The 19,932-nt window shown below is 48.3% G+C and overlaps 11 non-coding genes across 11 annotated transcripts; all 11 read right to left on the bottom strand.

The window, feature by feature from the left end:
• Positions 1–1,463: 1,463 nt before the first annotated feature.
• LOC126057719 (small nucleolar RNA SNORD115) lies at positions 1,464–1,541 on the bottom strand. The gene has a single exon (XR_007512793.1). It is a non-coding gene; the product is annotated as a small nucleolar RNA SNORD115 (small nucleolar RNA).
• A 1,605-nt stretch (positions 1,542–3,146) lies between these two features.
• On the bottom strand, positions 3,147–3,227 carry LOC126057649 (small nucleolar RNA SNORD115). Its single transcript, XR_007512724.1, has one exon. It is a non-coding gene; the product is annotated as a small nucleolar RNA SNORD115 (small nucleolar RNA).
• A 1,620-nt stretch (positions 3,228–4,847) lies between these two features.
• On the bottom strand, positions 4,848–4,925 carry LOC126057718 (small nucleolar RNA SNORD115). Its single transcript, XR_007512792.1, has one exon. It is a non-coding gene; the product is annotated as a small nucleolar RNA SNORD115 (small nucleolar RNA).
• Positions 4,926–6,529: 1,604 nt separating this feature from the next.
• LOC126057593 (small nucleolar RNA SNORD115) lies at positions 6,530–6,610 on the bottom strand. The gene has a single exon (XR_007512671.1). It is a non-coding gene; the product is annotated as a small nucleolar RNA SNORD115 (small nucleolar RNA).
• A 1,620-nt stretch (positions 6,611–8,230) lies between these two features.
• LOC126057716 (small nucleolar RNA SNORD115) lies at positions 8,231–8,308 on the bottom strand. The gene has a single exon (XR_007512791.1). It is a non-coding gene; the product is annotated as a small nucleolar RNA SNORD115 (small nucleolar RNA).
• A 1,604-nt stretch (positions 8,309–9,912) lies between these two features.
• On the bottom strand, positions 9,913–9,993 carry LOC126057647 (small nucleolar RNA SNORD115). The gene has a single exon (XR_007512723.1). It is a non-coding gene; the product is annotated as a small nucleolar RNA SNORD115 (small nucleolar RNA).
• Positions 9,994–11,613: 1,620 nt separating this feature from the next.
• Positions 11,614–11,691, bottom strand: LOC126057714 (small nucleolar RNA SNORD115). The gene has a single exon (XR_007512789.1). It is a non-coding gene; the product is annotated as a small nucleolar RNA SNORD115 (small nucleolar RNA).
• Positions 11,692–13,295: 1,604 nt separating this feature from the next.
• On the bottom strand, positions 13,296–13,376 carry LOC126057592 (small nucleolar RNA SNORD115). The gene has a single exon (XR_007512670.1). It is a non-coding gene; the product is annotated as a small nucleolar RNA SNORD115 (small nucleolar RNA).
• Positions 13,377–14,996: 1,620 nt separating this feature from the next.
• Positions 14,997–15,074, bottom strand: LOC126057713 (small nucleolar RNA SNORD115). Its single transcript, XR_007512788.1, has one exon. It is a non-coding gene; the product is annotated as a small nucleolar RNA SNORD115 (small nucleolar RNA).
• A 1,604-nt stretch (positions 15,075–16,678) lies between these two features.
• Positions 16,679–16,759, bottom strand: LOC126057590 (small nucleolar RNA SNORD115). The gene has a single exon (XR_007512669.1). It is a non-coding gene; the product is annotated as a small nucleolar RNA SNORD115 (small nucleolar RNA).
• Positions 16,760–18,379: 1,620 nt separating this feature from the next.
• On the bottom strand, positions 18,380–18,457 carry LOC126057712 (small nucleolar RNA SNORD115). Its single transcript, XR_007512787.1, has one exon. It is a non-coding gene; the product is annotated as a small nucleolar RNA SNORD115 (small nucleolar RNA).
• Between the last annotated feature and the right edge of the window lie 1,475 nt (positions 18,458–19,932).

Below are 19,932 nucleotides of genomic sequence, written 5' to 3'. Positions count from 1 at the left end.
GCCTGGACCTTGCAATCCTTTTAGGAAGGACAAAGAAGTAAGCCAGACATCGCACGAGAGACATCCATGGTCTAACAGCTAAGGTTTTTCCCACATGTGCTCAAAAATATGGACAACATCAAGACACGCACTTCTAACCCGTTAGGGAGACTGCTCACCCTTGACAGAAAGGCAGACATGTGCCAGATCAGGACATGGCATAGAGGTCTCAGACCGTAGTAAAAGAAACTCAGGAGGTCCCAGGCAAGGAGAGGCTTTTCATTTTGATCAGGCCTGGCCCATGTAACAAGGAAGCCAAATCTGTGTCCACAGGCACTGTCCCGTGCACGAGCACTCTCAGGAAATTACACCCAAGGGTTCCCCAAACTGGGGATCTTCAAACGAGCTGTGGGACACTCAGAAGAGTGCTTACTCCAAGAATTTGCCCCAAACTTCTCCTACGAATTTCCGGAGTTTGATTTCACCCTTGTGCCATGCAGAGACACAGACCCGGCCACCTCTTTCCCAAAGAACGGTAACACAGGGAACATATCTCCTCCTGCTTATCAACCATCAGAAGATCTCTTGGCACAAACAGAGCAGGAGTCTTATGGAAACTCTACGGGATTCCAATGAACTGTGTAGGAACAGTGATCTTTGCACTCGTGCAAGGCAGCATTTACACCTGCATTCACTGTCTACAGCTCCAAGGAAACATGACTTCCTGTGGCATGAACCTGAAACTGCTCACGACCCTCGTGTCCTCCTCACACATGGCATAGACCCTGACTTTAGATTTTCTACGCGGGTATCTGTGCAGCTACCTTCACTTGAAAGCTGGAGCCAGCTATCAGACTACGGAATCTCTCATCCAATTTCAAGCTTCCTGGGAAAAGTGCCCTGCAGATCCCAAGAAGCCAGCTGAAACTGACAAACGCTTTCAATATGGCAAGTTGACCAGTCTCCCGTAGAGCTCTGAGCCATTCACCTCCCATAAATATCTTGGGAAAATACATTCTTCTCGTTGTGCATTTCTCCCAATTCCCTAGGACGTATCGGACTTGGACCCCGGCTATCGGAGACGACTCAAGCGCACATTTTTCAGGATCCTCAGATTCCTAAGTATCCATCCACGCACATCACTGCCACTTAGTCAACCAGGCAAGGTCAAGCAAACACCAGGGGACATGCCTCAGCTTTGTCAACAACCTCTACTGCCTTTTGGGCTGCATCCTCACTTGCCCAAGTGTCAGATGGGGCCAGGGAAAATCACGGTGATTCCCTCACCTTGTGACCTCGCCACGGTGAGTTTCATGGAAGCAGGTCTTTCTAAATGACACAAAAAGAGGAAAAGAGCCAAGGAATCAGCCTGGCAAAAATCAGCCACCCAGGTGTTTTGGGTCACTTGGTGCAGGTGAAAGGAATGAAAATGGGGGTCTGCTCTAAAGAAGATCTATAAGGCCGGGGCAAAGGAGTGTCTCGCAGGGCCTCAGCATAAACCCACTGAGCACGATTTTTAGGTCATCATCTCTCTTCGAGACAGGTTATGTCATCATTGACCCGAGCCATATCTCTCCCCAGGAAAAATCCCCTGAGACCTGAAGATGCTTACCACAAATGTCTTCCTTCCACCGAGGAATGACACTGGGTGAGAGAATTCACACATCGTCTTCCAGTTTCCAGGGGAGTTGGCTTGACCCCCATGAAAGCAGGACAACAGACATCGACCTCACTATCCCTTGGAAAAGGGCAAATCAGTAAGACAAAGATCACAGGAGAGAAGCTCACTTCCCTATGGCTATGCTTTCTCCCAGATAGTCGCAAACATATGCACAAAATCAAGACACCCATTTACAACCCACTGGGGAGACTGCTGACCCTTCACACAAAGTGAGACTCGTGCCTGGATGTAGTACAAATTCTCAGGAGCACGCAGGCAAAAGGAGCCTTTGCAATTGATTAACCCTGACTGATGTGTTGAAGGGCAGCCAAATATGCGTCCAGGGGCACCGTCCAACGTGTTGGACTCTCGGGATACGGCACCCAAGAGTCCCCAGTAACTGGGGATCTTCAAATCAGCTGGAAGGACATTTGGGAATGAGTTCCTTTCCAAGAATTGTGCCAACACTTCTAGAAATTTCCACAGTCCTTCAACACTTTGATTTCACCACTGAGCCATGTAGAGACACAATCCAATCTACCTCAGGCCCGAATAATCCCTATAGAGGGAGAACATCTCCTCCTGTATATCAACCACCACAGGATCCTGTGGGGCATACAGAAAAGCAGTTCTACAGAATCTCTATGAGATTCCAAAGAACTGTCAAGAAAATGATCTTTCCGCATGTGGAAGGCAGCAGTTATGCCTGCATTTCCTGACTAGAGTGTTAGCCGATCGTGACTTCCTGTGGCACGTACCTGAAACTAGTCATGACGCGCGCATCGCGTTTACCAAATGCCATCGAACCTGACCTTAGTGTTTTGACTCAGATATTTGTGCTGCTACCTTTTCTTGATAGCTACAGTGAGGTATCAGACTACTCGATTGTTCACCCAGTGCCAGGATTTGTGGGAAAGATACCCTGCAGATCCTAATCGTCCAGTCGCAACTGACACAGGCTTTCGACTATGGCAAGTATGTCCGGTTTCTCCAGTAGAGCTCCTAGCCATTCCCAAGCGGAAAATATATGAGAAAAGCACATTTGTCTCGCTGTGCATTCTCTCAATTCCGTAGACATACCAGGCTGGGCACCGGATGATCAAAAATTCCTCAAGTGGAAATTCTTCCAGGTTCCTGTGCTTCCTAACTATCCACCCGTGCATATCACCGCCACTTATTCAATCGGTCAGGTCAAGCTAAAAGCAGGGCACGCGTCTCAGCTTCTCCACAAAACCCGACTGCCTTTTGGGCTCCGTTTTCACTTGTCCAAGTATCAGCAGGGACAAGGTAAAACTGCCATCATTCACTCACCTTGTGTTCTTCCTGTGGTGAATCTCTTGGGAGTAGGTCTTTCTAAGTCAGAGAAAAAGAGGAAAGGAGCCAAGGAATCAGCTTGACAAAAATCGGTCAGTGAGGAGTTTTCGATCACGTGCTGGACGTAAAAGGAATCAAAACGGGCTCCATTCTAAAGGAGATCATTAAGATTGGGGAAAAGCAGTTTCCCTCTGGGCCTCAGCGTGATCCTATTGAGCGTGATTTTAATGTCATCATTTCCCTTCCAGAGAAGTGGAGGTGTCATCATTGACCCGAGACATATCAATCCCCAGGAAAAATCACCTGAGTCCTCAAGTTCCTTACCACAGACATCTTCCATCCAGCCCGGAATCATGCAGGATGAGAATGTTCGCACATCCTCTTCCAGGTTCCTGGGGAGTAGCTTGACCCTCATGAAAGCGGGAAAACAGGCCTGGACCTTGCAATCCTTTTAGGAAGGACAAAGAAGTAAGCCAGACATCGCACGAGAGACATCCATGGTCTAACAGCTAAGGTTTTTCCCACATGTGCTCAAAAATATGGACAACATCAAGACACGCACTTCTAACCCGTTAGGGAGACTGCTCACCCTTGACAGAAAGGCAGACATGTGCCAGATCAGGACATGGCATAGAGGTCTCAGACCGTAGTAAAAGAAACTCAGGAGGTCCCAGGCAAGGAGAGGCTTTTCATTTTGATCAGGCCTGGCCCATGTAACAAGGAAGCCAAATCTGTGTCCACAGGCACTGTCCCGTGCACGAGCACTCTCAGGAAATTACACCCAAGGGTTCCCCAAACTGGGGATCTTCAAACGAGCTGTGGGACACTCAGAAGAGTGCTTACTCCAAGAATTTGCCCCAAACTTCTCCTACGAATTTCCGGAGTTTGATTTCACCCTTGTGCCATGCAGAGACACAGACCCGGCCACCTCTTTCCCAAAGAACGGTAACACAGGGAACATATCTCCTCCTGCTTATCAACCATCAGAAGATCTCTTGGCACAAACAGAGCAGGAGTCTTATGGAAACTCTACGGGATTCCAATGAACTGTGTAGGAACAGTGATCTTTGCACTCGTGCAAGGCAGCATTTACACCTGCATTCACTGTCTACAGCTCCAAGGAAACATGACTTCCTGTGGCATGAACCTGAAACTGCTCACGACCCTCGTGTCCTCCTCACACATGGCATAGACCCTGACTTTAGATTTTCTACGCGGGTATCTGTGCAGCTACCTTCACTTGAAAGCTGGAGCCAGCTATCAGACTACGGAATCTCTCATCCAATTTCAAGATTCCTGGGAAAAGTGCCCTGCAGATCCTAAGAAGCCAGCTGAAACTGACAAACGCTTTCAATATGGCAAGTTGACCAGTCTCCCGTAGAGCTCTGAGCCATTCACCTCCCATAAATATCTTGGGAAAATACATTCTTCTCGTTGTGCATTTCTCCCAATTCCCTAGGACGTATCGGACTTGGACCCCGGCTATCGGAGACGACTCAAGCGCACATTTTTCAGGATCCTCAGATTCCTAAGTATCCATCCACGCACATCACTGCCACTTAGTCAACCAGGCAAGGTCAAGCAAACACCAGGGGACATGCCTCAGCTTTGTCAACAACCTCTACTGCCTTTTGGGCTGCATCCTCACTTGCCCAAGTGTCAGATGGGGCCAGGGAAAATCACGGTGATTCCCTCACCTTGTGACCTCGCCACGGTGAGTTTCATGGAAGCAGGTCTTTCTAAATGACACAAAAAGAGGAAAAGAGCCAAGGAATCAGCCTGGCAAAAATCAGCCACCCAGGTGTTTTGGGTCACTTGGTGCAGGTGAAAGGAATGAAAATGGGGGTCTGCTCTAAAGAAGATCTATAAGGCCGGGGCAAAGGAGTGTCTCGCAGGGCCTCAGCATAAACCCACTGAGCACGATTTTTAGGTCATCATCTCTCTTCGAGACAGGTTATGTCATCATTGACCCGAGCCATATCTCTCCCCAGGAAAAATCCCCTGAGACCTGAAGATGCTTACCACAAATGTCTTCCTTCCACCGAGGAATGACACTGGGTGAGAGAATTCACACATCGTCTTCCAGTTTCCAGGGGAGTTGGCTTGACCCCCATGAAAGCAGGACAACAGACATCGACCTCACTATCCCTTGGAAAAGGGCAAATCAGTAAGACAAAGATCACAGGAGAGAAGCTCACTTCCCTATGGCTATGCTTTCTCCCAGATAGTCGCAAACATATGCACAAAATCAAGACACCCCTTTACAACCCACTGGGGAGACTGCTGACCCTTCACACAAAGTGAGACTCGTGCCTGGATGTAGTACAAATTCTCAGGAGCACGCAGGCAAAAGGAGCCTTTGCAATTGATTAACCCTGACTGATGTGTTGAAGGCAGCCAAATATGCGTCCAGGGGCACCGTCCAACGTGTTGGACTCTCGGGATACGGCACCCAAGAGTCCCCAGTAACTGGGGATCTTCAAATCAGCTGGAAGGACATTTGGGAATGAGTTCCTTTCCAAGAATTGTGCCAACACTTCTAGAAATTTCCACAGTCCTTCAACACTTTGATTTCACCACTGAGCCATGTAGAGACACAATCCAATCTACCTCAGGCCCGAATAATCCCTATAGAGGGAGAACATCTCCTCCTGTATATCAACCACCACAGGATCCTGTGGGGCATACAGAAAAGCAGTTCTACAGAATCTCTATGAGATTCCAAAGAACTGTCAAGAAAATGATCTTTCCGCATGTGGAAGGCAGCAGTTATGCCTGCATTTCCTGACTAGAGTGTTAGCCGATCGTGACTTCCTGTGGCACGTACCTGAAACTAGTCATGACGCGCGCATCGCGTTTACCAAATGCCATTGAACCTGACCTTAGTGTTTTGACTCAGATATTTGTGCTGCTACCTTTTCTTGATAGCTACAGTGAGGTATCAGACTACTCGATTGTTCACCCAGTGCCAGGATTTGTGGGAAAGATACCCTGCAGATCCTAATCGTCCAGTCGCAACTGACACAGGCTTTCGACTATGGCAAGTATGTCCGGTTTCTCCAGTAGAGCTCCTAGCCATTCCCAAGCGGAAAATATATGAGAAAAGCACATTTGTCTCGCTGTGCATTCTCTCAATTCCGTAGACATACCAGGCTGGGCACCGGATGATCAAAAATTCCTCAAGTGGAAATTCTTCCAGGTTCCTGTGCTTCCTAACTATCCACCCGTGCATATCACCGCCACTTATTCAATCGGTCAGGTCAAGCTAAAAGCAGGGCACGCGTCTCAGCTTCTCCACAAAACCCGACTGCCTTTTGGGCTCCGTTTTCACTTGTCCAAGTATCAGCAGGGACAAGGTAAAACTGCCATCATTCACTCACCTTGTGTTCTTCCTGTGGTGAATCTCTTGGGAGTAGGTCTTTCTAAGTCAGAGAAAAAGAGGAAAGGAGCCAAGGAATCAGCTTGACAAAAATCGGTCAGTGAGGAGTTTTCGATCACGTGCTGGACGTAAAAGGAATCAAAACGGGCTCCATTCTAAAGGAGATCATTAAGATTGGGGAAAAGCAGTTTCCCTCTGGGCCTCAGCGTGATCCTATTGAGCGTGATTTTAATGTCATCATTTCTCTTCCAGAGAAGTGGAGGTGTCATCATTGACCCGAGACATATCAATCCCCAGGAAAAATCACCTGAGTCCTCAAGTTCCTTACCACAGACATCTTCCATCCAGCCCGGAATCATGCAGGATGAGAATGTTCGCACATCCTCTTCCAGGTTCCTGGGGAGTAGCTTGACCCTCATGAAAGCGGGAAAACAGGCCTGGACCTTGCAATCCTTTTAGGAAGGACAAAGAAGTAAGCCAGACATCGCACGAGAGACATCCATGGTCTAACAGCTAAGGTTTTTCCCACATGTGCTCAAAAATATGGACAACATCAAGACACGCACTTCTAACCCGTTAGGGAGACTGCTCACCCTTGACAGAAAGGCAGACATGTGCCAGATCAGGACATGGCATAGAGGTCTCAGACCGTAGTAAAAGAAACTCAGGAGGTCCCAGGCAAGGAGAGGCTTTTCATTTTGATCAGGCCTGGCCCATGTAACAAGGAAGCCAAATCTGTGTCCACAGGCACTGTCCCGTGCACGAGCACTCTCAGGAAATTACACCCAAGGGTTCCCCAAACTGGGGATCTTCAAACGAGCTGTGGGACACTCAGAAGAGTGCTTACTCCAAGAATTTGCCCCAAACTTCTCCTACGAATTTCCGGAGTTTGATTTCACCCTTGTGCCATGCAGAGACACAGACCCGGCCACCTCTTTCCCAAAGAACGGTAACACAGGGAACATATCTCCTCCTGCTTATCAACCATCAGAAGATCTCTTGGCACAAACAGAGCAGGAGTCTTATGGAAACTCTACGGGATTCCAATGAACTGTGTAGGAACAGTGATCTTTGCACTCGTGCAAGGCAGCATTTACACCTGCATTCACTGTCTACAGCTCCAAGGAAACATGACTTCCTGTGGCATGAACCTGAAACTGCTCACGACCCTCGTGTCCTCCTCACACATGGCATAGACCCTGACTTTAGATTTTCTACGCGGGTATCTGTGCAGCTACCTTCACTTGAAAGCTGGAGCCAGCTATCAGACTACGGAATCTCTCATCCAATTTCAAGATTCCTGGGAAAAGTGCCCTGCAGATCCTAAGAAGCCAGCTGAAACTGACAAACGCTTTCAATATGGCAAGTTGACCAGTCTCCCGTAGAGCTCTGAGCCATTCACCTCCCATAAATATCTTGGGAAAATACATTCTTCTCGTTGTGCATTTCTCCCAATTCCCTAGGACGTATCGGACTTGGACCCCGGCTATCGGAGACGACTCAAGCGCACATTTTTCAGGATCCTCAGATTCCTAAGTATCCATCCACGCACATCACTGCCACTTAGTCAACCAGGCAAGGTCAAGCAAACACCAGGGGACATGCCTCAGCTTTGTCAACAACCTCTACTGCCTTTTGGGCTGCATCCTCACTTGCCCAAGTGTCAGATGGGGCCAGGGAAAATCACGGTGATTCCCTCACCTTGTGACCTCGCCACGGTGAGTTTCATGGAAGCAGGTCTTTCTAAATGACACAAAAAGAGGAAAAGAGCCAAGGAATCAGCCTGGCAAAAATCAGCCACCCAGGTGTTTTGGGTCACTTGGTGCAGGTGAAAGGAATGAAAATGGGGGTCTGCTCTAAAGAAGATCTATAAGGCCGGGGCAAAGGAGTGTCTCGCAGGGCCTCAGCATAAACCCACTGAGCACGATTTTTAGGTCATCATCTCTCTTCGAGACAGGTTATGTCATCATTGACCCGAGCCATATCTCTCCCCAGGAAAAATCCCCTGAGACCTGAAGATGCTTACCACAAATGTCTTCCTTCCACCGAGGAATGACACTGGGTGAGAGAATTCACACATCGTCTTCCAGTTTCCAGGGGAGTTGGCTTGACCCCCATGAAAGCAGGACAACAGACATCGACCTCACTATCCCTTGGAAAAGGGCAAATCAGTAAGACAAAGATCACAGGAGAGAAGCTCACTTCCCTGTGGCTATGCTTTCTCCCAGATAGTCGCAAACATATGCACAAAATCAAGACACCCATTTACAACCCACTGGGGAGACTGCTGACCCTTCACACAAAGTGAGACTCGTGCCTGGATGTAGTACAAATTCTCAGGAGCACGCAGGCAAAAGGAGCCTTTGCAATTGATTAACCCTGACTGATGTGTTGAAGGCAGCCAAATATGCGTCCAGGGGCACCGTCCAACGTGTTGGACTCTCGGGATACGGCACCCAAGAGTCCCCAGTAACTGGGGATCTTCAAATCAGCTGGAAGGACATTTGGGAATGAGTTCCTTTCCAAGAATTGTGCCAACACTTCTAGAAATTTCCACAGTCCTTCAACACTTTGATTTCACCACTGAGCCATGTAGAGACACAATCCAATCTACCTCAGGCCCGAATAATCCCTATAGAGGGAGAACATCTCCTCCTGTATATCAACCACCACAGGATCCTGTGGGGCATACAGAAAAGCAGTTCTACAGAATCTCTATGAGATTCCAAAGAACTGTCAAGAAAATGATCTTTCCGCATGCGGAAGGCAGCAGTTATGCCTGCATTTCCTGACTAGAGTGTTAGCCGATCGTGACTTCCTGTGGCACGTACCTGAAACTAGTCATGACGCGCGCATCGCGTTTACCAAATGCCATCGAACCTGACCTTAGTGTTTTGACTCAGATATTTGTGCTGCTACCTTTTCTCGATAGCTACAGTGAGGTATCAGACTACTCGATTGTTCACCCAGTGCCAGGATTTGTGGGAAAGATACCCTGCAGATCCTAATCGTCCAGTCGCAACTGACACAGGCTTTCGACTATGGCAAGTATGTCCGGTTTCTCCAGTAGAGCTCCTAGCCATTCCCAAGCGGAAAATATATGAGAAAAGCACATTTGTCTCGCTGTGCATTCTCTCAATTCCGTAGACATACCAGGCTGGGCACCGGATGATCAAAAATTCCTCAAGTGGAAATTCTTCCAGGTTCCTGTGCTTCCTAACTATCCACCCGTGCATATCACCGCCACTTATTCAATCGGTCAGGTCAAGCTAAAAGCAGGGCACGCGTCTCAGCTTCTCCACAAAACCCGACTGCCTTTTGGGCTCCGTTTTCACTTGTCCAAGTATCAGCAGGGACAAGGTAAAACTGCCATCATTCACTCACCTTGTGTTCTTCCTGTGGTGAATCTCTTGGGAGTAGGTCTTTCTAAGTCAGAGAAAAAGAGGAAAGGAGCCAAGGAATCAGCTTGACAAAAATCGGTCAGTGAGGAGTTTTCGATCACGTGCTGGACGTAAAAGGAATCAAAACGGGCTCCATTCTAAAGGAGATCATTAAGATTGGGGAAAAGCAGTTTCCCTCTGGGCCTCAGCGTGATCCTATTGAGCGTGATTTTAATGTCATCATTTCCCTTCCAGAGAAGTGGAGGTGTCATCATTGACCCGAGACATATCAATCCCCAGGAAAAATCACCTGAGTCCTCAAGTTCCTTACCACAGACATCTTCCATCCAGCCCGGAATCATGCAGGATGAGAATGTTCGCACATCCTCTTCCAGGTTCCTGGGGAGTAGCTTGACCCTCATGAAAGCGGGAAAACAGGCCTGGACCTTGCAATCCTTTTAGGAAGGACAAAGAAGTAAGCCAGACATCGCACGAGAGACATCCATGGTCTAACAGCTAAGGTTTTTCCCACATGTGCTCAAAAATATGGACAACATCAAGACACGCACTTCTAACCCGTTAGGGAGACTGCTCACCCTTGACAGAAAGGCAGACATGTGCCAGATCAGGACATGGCATAGAGGTCTCAGACCGTAGTAAAAGAAACTCAGGAGGTCCCAGGCAAGGAGAGGCTTTTCATTTTGATCAGGCCTGGCCCATGTAACAAGGAAGCCAAATCTGTGTCCACAGGCACTGTCCCGTGCACGAGCACTCTCAGGAAATTACACCCAAGGGTTCCCCAAACTGGGGATCTTCAAACGAGCTGTGGGACACTCAGAAGAGTGCTTACTCCAAGAATTTGCCCCAAACTTCTCCTACGAATTTCCGGAGTTTGATTTCACCCTTGTGCCATGCAGAGACACAGACCCGGCCACCTCTTTCCCAAAGAACGGTAACACAGGGAACATATCTCCTCCTGCTTATCAACCATCAGAAGATCTCTTGGCACAAACAGAGCAGGAGTCTTATGGAAACTCTACGGGATTCCAATGAACTGTGTAGGAACAGTGATCTTTGCACTCGTGCAAGGCAGCATTTACACCTGCATTCACTGTCTACAGCTCCAAGGAAACATGACTTCCTGTGGCATGAACCTGAAACTGCTCACGACCCTCGTGTCCTCCTCACGCATGGCATAGACCCTGACTTTAGATTTTCTACGCGGGTATCTGTGCAGCTACCTTCACTTGAAAGCTGGAGCCAGCTATCAGACTACGGAATCTCTCATCCAATTTCAAGATTCCTGGGAAAAGTGCCCTGCAGATCCTAAGAAGCCAGCTGAAACTGACAAACGCTTTCAATATGGCAAGTTGACCAGTCTCCCGTAGAGCTCTGAGCCATTCACCTCCCATAAATATCTTGGGAAAATACATTCTTCTCGTTGTGCATTTCTCCCAATTCCCTAGGACGTATCGGACTTGGACCCCGGCTATCGGAGACGACTCAAGCGCACATTTTTCAGGATCCTCAGATTCCTAAGTATCCATCCACGCACATCACTGCCACTTAGTCAACCAGGCAAGGTCAAGCAAACACCAGGGGACATGCCTCAGCTTTGTCAACAACCTCTACTGCCTTTTGGGCTGCATCCTCACTTGCCCAAGTGTCAGATGGGGCCAGGGAAAATCACGGTGATTCCCTCACCTTGTGACCTCGCCACGGTGAGTTTCATGGAAGCAGGTCTTTCTAAATGACACAAAAAGAGGAAAAGAGCCAAGGAATCAGCCTGGCAAAAATCAGCCACCCAGGTGTTTTGGGTCACTTGGTGCAGGTGAAAGGAATGAAAATGGGGGTCTGCTCTAAAGAAGATCTATAAGGCCGGGGCAAAGGAGTGTCTCGCAGGGCCTCAGCATAAACCCACTGAGCACGATTTTTAGGTCATCATCTCTCTTCGAGACAGGTTATGTCATCATTGACCCGAGCCATATCTCTCCCCAGGAAAAATCCCCTGAGACCTGAAGATGCTTACCACAAATGTCTTCCTTCCACCGAGGAATGACACTGGGTGAGAGAATTCACACATCGTCTTCCAGTTTCCAGGGGAGTTGGCTTGACCCCCATGAAAGCAGGACAACAGACATCGACCTCACTATCCCTTGGAAAAGGGCAAATCAGTAAGACAAAGATCACAGGAGAGAAGCTCACTTCCCTGTGGCTATGCTTTCTCCCAGATAGTCGCAAACATATGCACAAAATCAAGACACCCATTTACAACCCACTGGGGAGACTGCTGACCCTTCACACAAAGTGAGACTCGTGCCTGGATGTAGTACAAATTCTCAGGAGCACGCAGGCAAAAGGAGCCTTTGCAATTGATTAACCCTGACTGATGTGTTGAAGGCAGCCAAATATGCGTCCAGGGGCACCGTCCAACGTGTTGGACTCTCGGGATACGGCACCCAAGAGTCCCCAGTAACTGGGGATCTTCAAATCAGCTGGAAGGACATTTGGGAATGAGTTCCTTTCCAAGAATTGTGCCAACACTTCTAGAAATTTCCACAGTCCTTCAACACTTTGATTTCACCACTGAGCCATGTAGAGACACAATCCAATCTACCTCAGGCCCGAATAATCCCTATAGAGGGAGAACATCTCCTCCTGTATATCAACCACCACAGGATCCTGTGGGGCATACAGAAAAGCAGTTCTACAGAATCTCTATGAGATTCCAAAGAACTGTCAAGAAAATGATCTTTCCGCATGCGGAAGGCAGCAGTTATGCCTGCATTTCCTGACTAGAGTGTTAGCCGATCGTGACTTCCTGTGGCACGTACCTGAAACTAGTCATGACGCGCGCATCGCGTTTACCAAATGCCATCGAACCTGACCTTAGTGTTTTGACTCAGATATTTGTGCTGCTACCTTTTCTCGATAGCTACAGTGAGGTATCAGACTACTCGATTGTTCACCCAGTGCCAGGATTTGTGGGAAAGATACCCTGCAGATCCTAATCGTCCAGTCGCAACTGACACAGGCTTTCGACTATGGCAAGTATGTCCGGTTTCTCCAGTAGAGCTCCTAGCCATTCCCAAGCGGAAAATATATGAGAAAAGCACATTTGTCTCGCTGTGCATTCTCTCAATTCCGTAGACATACCAGGCTGGGCACCGGATGATCAAAAATTCCTCAAGTGGAAATTCTTCCAGGTTCCTGTGCTTCCTAACTATCCACCCGTGCATATCACCGCCACTTATTCAATCGGTCAGGTCAAGCTAAAAGCAGGGCACGCGTCTCAGCTTCTCCACAAAACCCGACTGCCTTTTGGGCTCCGTTTTCACTTGTCCAAGTATCAGCAGGGACAAGGTAAAACTGCCATCATTCACTCACCTTGTGTTCTTCCTGTGGTGAATCTCTTGGGAGTAGGTCTTTCTAAGTCAGAGAAAAAGAGGAAAGGAGCCAAGGAATCAGCTTGACAAAAATCGGTCAGTGAGGAGTTTTCGATCACGTGCTGGACGTAAAAGGAATCAAAACGGGCTCCATTCTAAAGGAGATCATTAAGATTGGGGAAAAGCAGTTTCCCTCTGGGCCTCAGCGTGATCCTATTGAGCGTGATTTTAATGTCATCATTTCTCTTCCAGAGAAGTGGAGGTGTCATCATTGACCCGAGACATATCAATCCCCAGGAAAAATCACCTGAGTCCTCAAGTTCCTTACCACAGACATCTTCCATCCAGCCCGGAATCATGCAGGATGAGAATGTTCGCACATCCTCTTCCAGGTTCCTGGGGAGTAGCTTGACCCTCATGAAAGCGGGAAAACAGGCCTGGACCTTGCAATCCTTTTAGGAAGGACAAAGAAGTAAGCCAGACATCGCACGAGAGACATCCATGGTCTAACAGCTAAGGTTTTTCCCACATGTGCTCAAAAATATGGACAACATCAAGACACGCACTTCTAACCCGTTAGGGAGACTGCTCACCCTTGACAGAAAGGCAGACATGTGCCAGATCAGGACATGGCATAGAGGTCTCAGACCGTAGTAAAAGAAACTCAGGAGGTCCCAGGCAAGGAGAGGCTTTTCATTTTGATCAGGCCTGGCCCATGTAACAAGGAAGCCAAATCTGTGTCCACAGGCACTGTCCCGTGCACGAGCACTCTCAGGAAATTACACCCAAGGGTTCCCCAAACTGGGGATCTTCAAACGAGCTGTGGGACACTCAGAAGAGTGCTTACTCCAAGAATTTGCCCCAAACTTCTCCTACGAATTTCCGGAGTTTGATTTCACCCTTGTGCCATGCAGAGACACAGACCCGGCCACCTCTTTCCCAAAGAACGGTAACACAGGGAACATATCTCCTCCTGCTTATCAACCATCAGAAGATCTCTTGGCACAAACAGAGCAGGAGTCTTATGGAAACTCTACGGGATTCCAATGAACTGTGTAGGAACAGTGATCTTTGCACTCGTGCAAGGCAGCATTTACACCTGCATTCACTGTCTACAGCTCCAAGGAAACATGACTTCCTGTGGCATGAACCTGAAACTGCTCACGACCCTCGTGTCCTCCTCACGCATGGCATAGACCCTGACTTTAGATTTTCTACGCGGGTATCTGTGCAGCTACCTTCACTTGAAAGCTGGAGCCAGCTATCAGACTACGGAATCTCTCATCCAATTTCAAGATTCCTGGGAAAAGTGCCCTGCAGATCCTAAGAAGCCAGCTGAAACTGACAAACGCTTTCAATATGGCAAGTTGACCAGTCTCCCGTAGAGCTCTGAGCCATTCACCTCCCATAAATATCTTGGGAAAATACATTCTTCTCGTTGTGCATTTCTCCCAATTCCCTAGGACGTATCGGACTTGGACCCCGGCTATCGGAGACGACTCAAGCGCACATTTTTCAGGATCCTCAGATTCCTAAGTATCCATCCACGCACATCACTGCCACTTAGTCAACCAGGCAAGGTCAAGCAAACACCAGGGGACATGCCTCAGCTTTGTCAACAACCTCTACTGCCTTTTGGGCTGCATCCTCACTTGCCCAAGTGTCAGATGGGGCCAGGGAAAATCACGGTGATTCCCTCACCTTGTGACCTCGCCACGGTGAGTTTCATGGAAGCAGGTCTTTCTAAATGACACAAAAAGAGGAAAAGAGCCAAGGAATCAGCCTGGCAAAAATCAGCCACCCAGGTGTTTTGGGTCACTTGGTGCAGGTGAAAGGAATGAAAATGGGGGTCTGCTCTAAAGAAGATCTATAAGGCCGGGGCAAAGGAGTGTCTCGCAGGGCCTCAGCATAAACCCACTGAGCACGATTTTTAGGTCATCATCTCTCTTCGAGACAGGTTATGTCATCATTGACCCGAGCCATATCTCTCCCCAGGAAAAATCCCCTGAGACCTGAAGATGCTTACCACAAATGTCTTCCTTCCACCGAGGAATGACACTGGGTGAGAGAATTCACACATCGTCTTCCAGTTTCCAGGGGAGTTGGCTTGACCCCCATGAAAGCAGGACAACAGACATCGACCTCACTATCCCTTGGAAAAGGGCAAATCAGTAAGACAAAGATCACAGGAGAGAAGCTCACTTCCCTGTGGCTATGCTTTCTCCCAGATAGTCGCAAACATATGCACAAAATCAAGACACCCATTTACAACCCACTGGGGAGACTGCTGACCCTTCACACAAAGTGAGACTCGTGCCTGGATGTAGTACAAATTCTCAGGAGCACGCAGGCAAAAGGAGCCTTTGCAATTGATTAACCCTGACTGATGTGTTGAAGGCAGCCAAATATGCGTCCAGGGGCACCGTCCAACGTGTTGGACTCTCGGGATACGGCACCCAAGAGTCCCCAGTAACTGGGGATCTTCAAATCAGCTGGAAGGACATTTGGGAATGAGTTCCTTTCCAAGAATTGTGCCAACACTTCTAGAAATTTCCACAGTCCTTCAACACTTTGATTTCACCACTGAGCCATGTAGAGACACAATCCAATCTACCTCAGGCCCGAATAATCCCTATAGAGGGAGAACATCTCCTCCTGTATATCAACCACCACAGGATCCTGTGGGGCATACAGAAAAGCAGTTCTACAGAATCTCTATGAGATTCCAAAGAACTGTCAAGAAAATGATCTTTCCGCATGCGGAAGGCAGCAGTTATGCCTGCATTTCCTGACTAGAGTGTTAGCCGATCGTGACTTCCTGTGGCACGTACCTGAAACTAGTCATGACGCGCGCATCGCGTTTACCAAATGCCATCGAACCTGACCTTAGTGTTTTGACTCAGATATTTGTGCTGCTACCTTTTCTCGATAGCTACAGTGAGGTATCAGACTACTCGATTGTTCACCCAGTGCCAGGATTTGTGGGAAAGATACCCTGCAGATCCTAATCGTCCAGTCGCAACTGACACAGGCTTTCGACTATGGCAAGTATGTCCGGTTTCTCCAGTAGAGCTCCTAGCCATTCCCAAGCGGAAAATATATGAGAAAAGCACATTTGTCTCGCTGTGCATTCTCTCAATTCCGTAGACATACCAGGCTGGGCACCGGATGATCAAAAATTCCTCAAGTGGAAATTCTTCCAGGTTCCTGTGCTTCCTAACTATCCACCCGTGCATATCACCGCCACTTATTCAATCGGTCAGGTCAAGCTAAAAGCAGGGCACGCGTCTCAGCTTCTCCACAAAACCCGACTGCCTTTTGGGCTCCGTTTTCACTTGTCCAAGTATCAGCAGGGACAAGGTAAAACTGCCATCATTCACTCACCTTGTGTTCTTCCTGTGGTGAATCTCTTGGGAGTAGGTCTTTCTAAGTCAGAGAAAAAGAGGAAAGGAGCCAAGGAATCAGCTTGACAAAAATCGGTCAGTGAGGAGTTTTCGATCACGTGCTGGACGTAAAAGGAATCAAAACGGGCTCCATTCTAAAGGAGATCATTAAGATTGGGGAAAAGCAGTTTCCCTCTGGGCCTCAGCGTGATCCTATTGAGCGTGATTTTAATGTCATCATTTCTCTTCCAGAGAAGTGGAGGTGTCATCATTGACCCGAGACATATCAATCCCCAGGAAAAATCACCTGAGTCCTCAAGTTCCTTACCACAGACATCTTCCATCCAGCCCGGAATCATGCAGGATGAGAATGTTCGCACATCCTCTTCCAGGTTCCTGGGGAGTAGCTTGACCCTCATGAAAGCGGGAAAACAGGCCTGGACCTTGCAATCCTTTTAGGAAGGACAAAGAAGTAAGCCAGACATCGCACGAGAGACATCCATGGTCTAACAGCTAAGGTTTTTCCCACATGTGCTCAAAAATATGGACAACATCAAGACACGCACTTCTAACCCGTTAGGGAGACTGCTCACCCTTGACAGAAAGGCAGACATGTGCCAGATCAGGACATGGCATAGAGGTCTCAGACCGTAGTAAAAGAAACTCAGGAGGTCCCAGGCAAGGAGAGGCTTTTCATTTTGATCAGGCCTGGCCCATGTAACAAGGAAGCCAAATCTGTGTCCACAGGCACTGTCCCGTGCACGAGCACTCTCAGGAAATTACACCCAAGGGTTCCCCAAACTGGGGATCTTCAAACGAGCTGTGGGACACTCAGAAGAGTGCTTACTCCAAGAATTTGCCCCAAACTTCTCCTACGAATTTCCGGAGTTTGATTTCACCCTTGTGCCATGCAGAGACACAGACCCGGCCACCTCTTTCCCAAAGAACGGTAACACAGGGAACATATCTCCTCCTGCTTATCAACCATCAGAAGATCTCTTGGCACAAACAGAGCAGGAGTCTTATGGAAACTCTACGGGATTCCAATGAACTGTGTAGGAACAGTGATCTTTGCACTCGTGCAAGGCAGCATTTACACCTGCATTCACTGTCTACAGCTCCAAGGAAACATGACTTCCTGTGGCATGAACCTGAAACTGCTCACGACCCTCGTGTCCTCCTCACGCATGGCATAGACCCTGACTTTAGATTTTCTACGCGGGTATCTGTGCAGCTACCTTCACTTGAAAGCTGGAGCCAGCTATCAGACTACGGAATCTCTCATCCAATTTCAAGATTCCTGGGAAAAGTGCCCTGCAGATCCTAAGAAGCCAGCTGAAACTGACAAACGCTTTCAATATGGCAAGTTGACCAGTCTCCCGTAGAGCTCTGAGCCATTCACCTCCCATAAATATCTTGGGAAAATACATTCTTCTCGTTGTGCATTTCTCCCAATTCCCTAGGACGTATCGGACTTGGACCCCGGCTATCGGAGACGACTCAAGCGCACATTTTTCAGGATCCTCAGATTCCTAAGTATCCATCCACGCACATCACTGCCACTTAGTCAACCAGGCAAGGTCAAGCAAACACCAGGGGACATGCCTCAGCTTTGTCAACAACCTCTACTGCCTTTTGGGCTGCATCCTCACTTGCCCAAGTGTCAGATGGGGCCAGGGAAAATCACGGTGATTCCCTCACCTTGTGACCTCGCCACGGTGAGTTTCATGGAAGCAGGTCTTTCTAAATGACACAAAAAGAGGAAAAGAGCCAAGGAATCAGCCTGACAAAAATCAGCCACCCAGGTGTTTTGGATCACTTGGTGCAGGTGAAAGGAATGAAAATGGGGGTCTGCTCTAAAGAAGATCTATAAGGCCGGGGCAAAGGAGTGTCTCACAGGGCCTCAGCATAAACCCACTGAGCACGATTTTTAGGTCATCATCTCTCTTCGAGACAGGTTATGTCATCATTGACCCGAGCCATATCTCTCCCCAGGAAAAATCCCCTGAGACCTGAAGATGCTTACCACAAATGTCTTCCTTCCACCGAGGAATGACACTGGGTGAGAGAATTCACACATCGTCTTCCAGTTTCCAGGGGAGTTGGCTTGACCCCCATGAAAGCAGGACAACAGACATCGACCTCACTATCCCCTGGAAAAGGGCAAATCAGTAAGACAAAGATCACAGGAGAGAAGCTCACTTCCCTATGGCTATGCTTTCTCCCAGATAGTCGCAAACATATGCACAAAATCAAGACACCCATTTACAACCCACTGGGGAGACTGCTGACCCTTCACACAAAGTGAGACTCGTGCCTGGATGTAGTACAAATTCTCAGGAGCACGCAGGCAAAAGGAGCCTTTGCAATTGATTAACCCTGACTGATGTGTTGAAGGCAGCCAAATATGCATCCAGGGGCACCGTCCAACGTGTTGGACTCTCGGGATACGGCACCCAAGAGTCCCCAGTAACTGGGGATCTTCAAATCAGCTGGAAGGACATTTGGGAATGAGTTCCTTTCCAAGAATTGTGCCAACACTTCTAGAAATTTCCACAGTCCTTCAACACTTTGATTTCACCACTGAGCCATGTAGAGACACAATCCAATCTACCTCAGGCCCGAATAATCCCTATAGAGGGAGAACATCTCCTCCTGTATATCAACCACCACAGGATCCTGTGGGGCATACAGAAAAGCAGTTCTACAGAATCTCTATGAGATTCCAAAGAACTGTCAAGAAAATGATCTTTCCGCATGCGGAAGGCAGCAGTTATGCCTGCATTTCCTGACTAGAGTGTTAGCCGATCGTGACTTCCTGTGGCACGTACCTGAAACTAGTCATGACGCGCGCATCGCGTTTACCAAATGCCATCGAACCTGACCTTAGTGTTTTGACTCAGATATTTGTGCTGCTACCTTTTCTCGATAGCTACAGTGAGGTATCAGACTACTCGATTGTTCACCCAGTGCCAGGATTTGTGGGAAAGATACCCTGCAGATCCTAATCGCCCAGTCGCAACTGACACAGGCTTTCAACTATGGCAAGTATGTCCGGTTTCTCCAGTAGAGCTCCTAGCCATTCCCAAGCGGAAAATATATGAGAAAAGCACATTTGTCTCGCTGTGCATTCTCTCAATTCCGTAGACATACCAGGCTGGGCACCGGATGATCAAAAATTCCTCAAGTGGAAATTCTTCCAGGTTCCTGTGCTTCCTAACTATCCACCCGTGCATATCACCGCCACTTATTCAATCGGTCAGGTCAAGCTAAAAGCAGGGCACGCGTCTCAGCTTCTCCACAAAACCCGACTGCCTTTTGGGCTCCGTTTTCACTTGTCCAAGTATCAGCAGGGACAAGGTAAAACTGCCATCATTCACTCACCTTGTGTTCTTCCTGTGGTGAATCTCTTGGGAGTAGGTCTTTCTAAGTCAGAGAAAAAGAGGAAAGG

The sequence above is a fragment of the Elephas maximus genome, chromosome 13 (genome assembly GCF_024166365.1).
Source record: "Elephas maximus indicus isolate mEleMax1 chromosome 13, mEleMax1 primary haplotype, whole genome shotgun sequence".
Lineage (NCBI taxonomy): Eukaryota > Metazoa > Chordata > Mammalia > Proboscidea > Elephantidae > Elephas > Elephas maximus.
The sequence above is the reverse complement of the archived record's forward strand: the minus strand, read 5'-3'. Positions and strand labels throughout refer to the sequence as shown.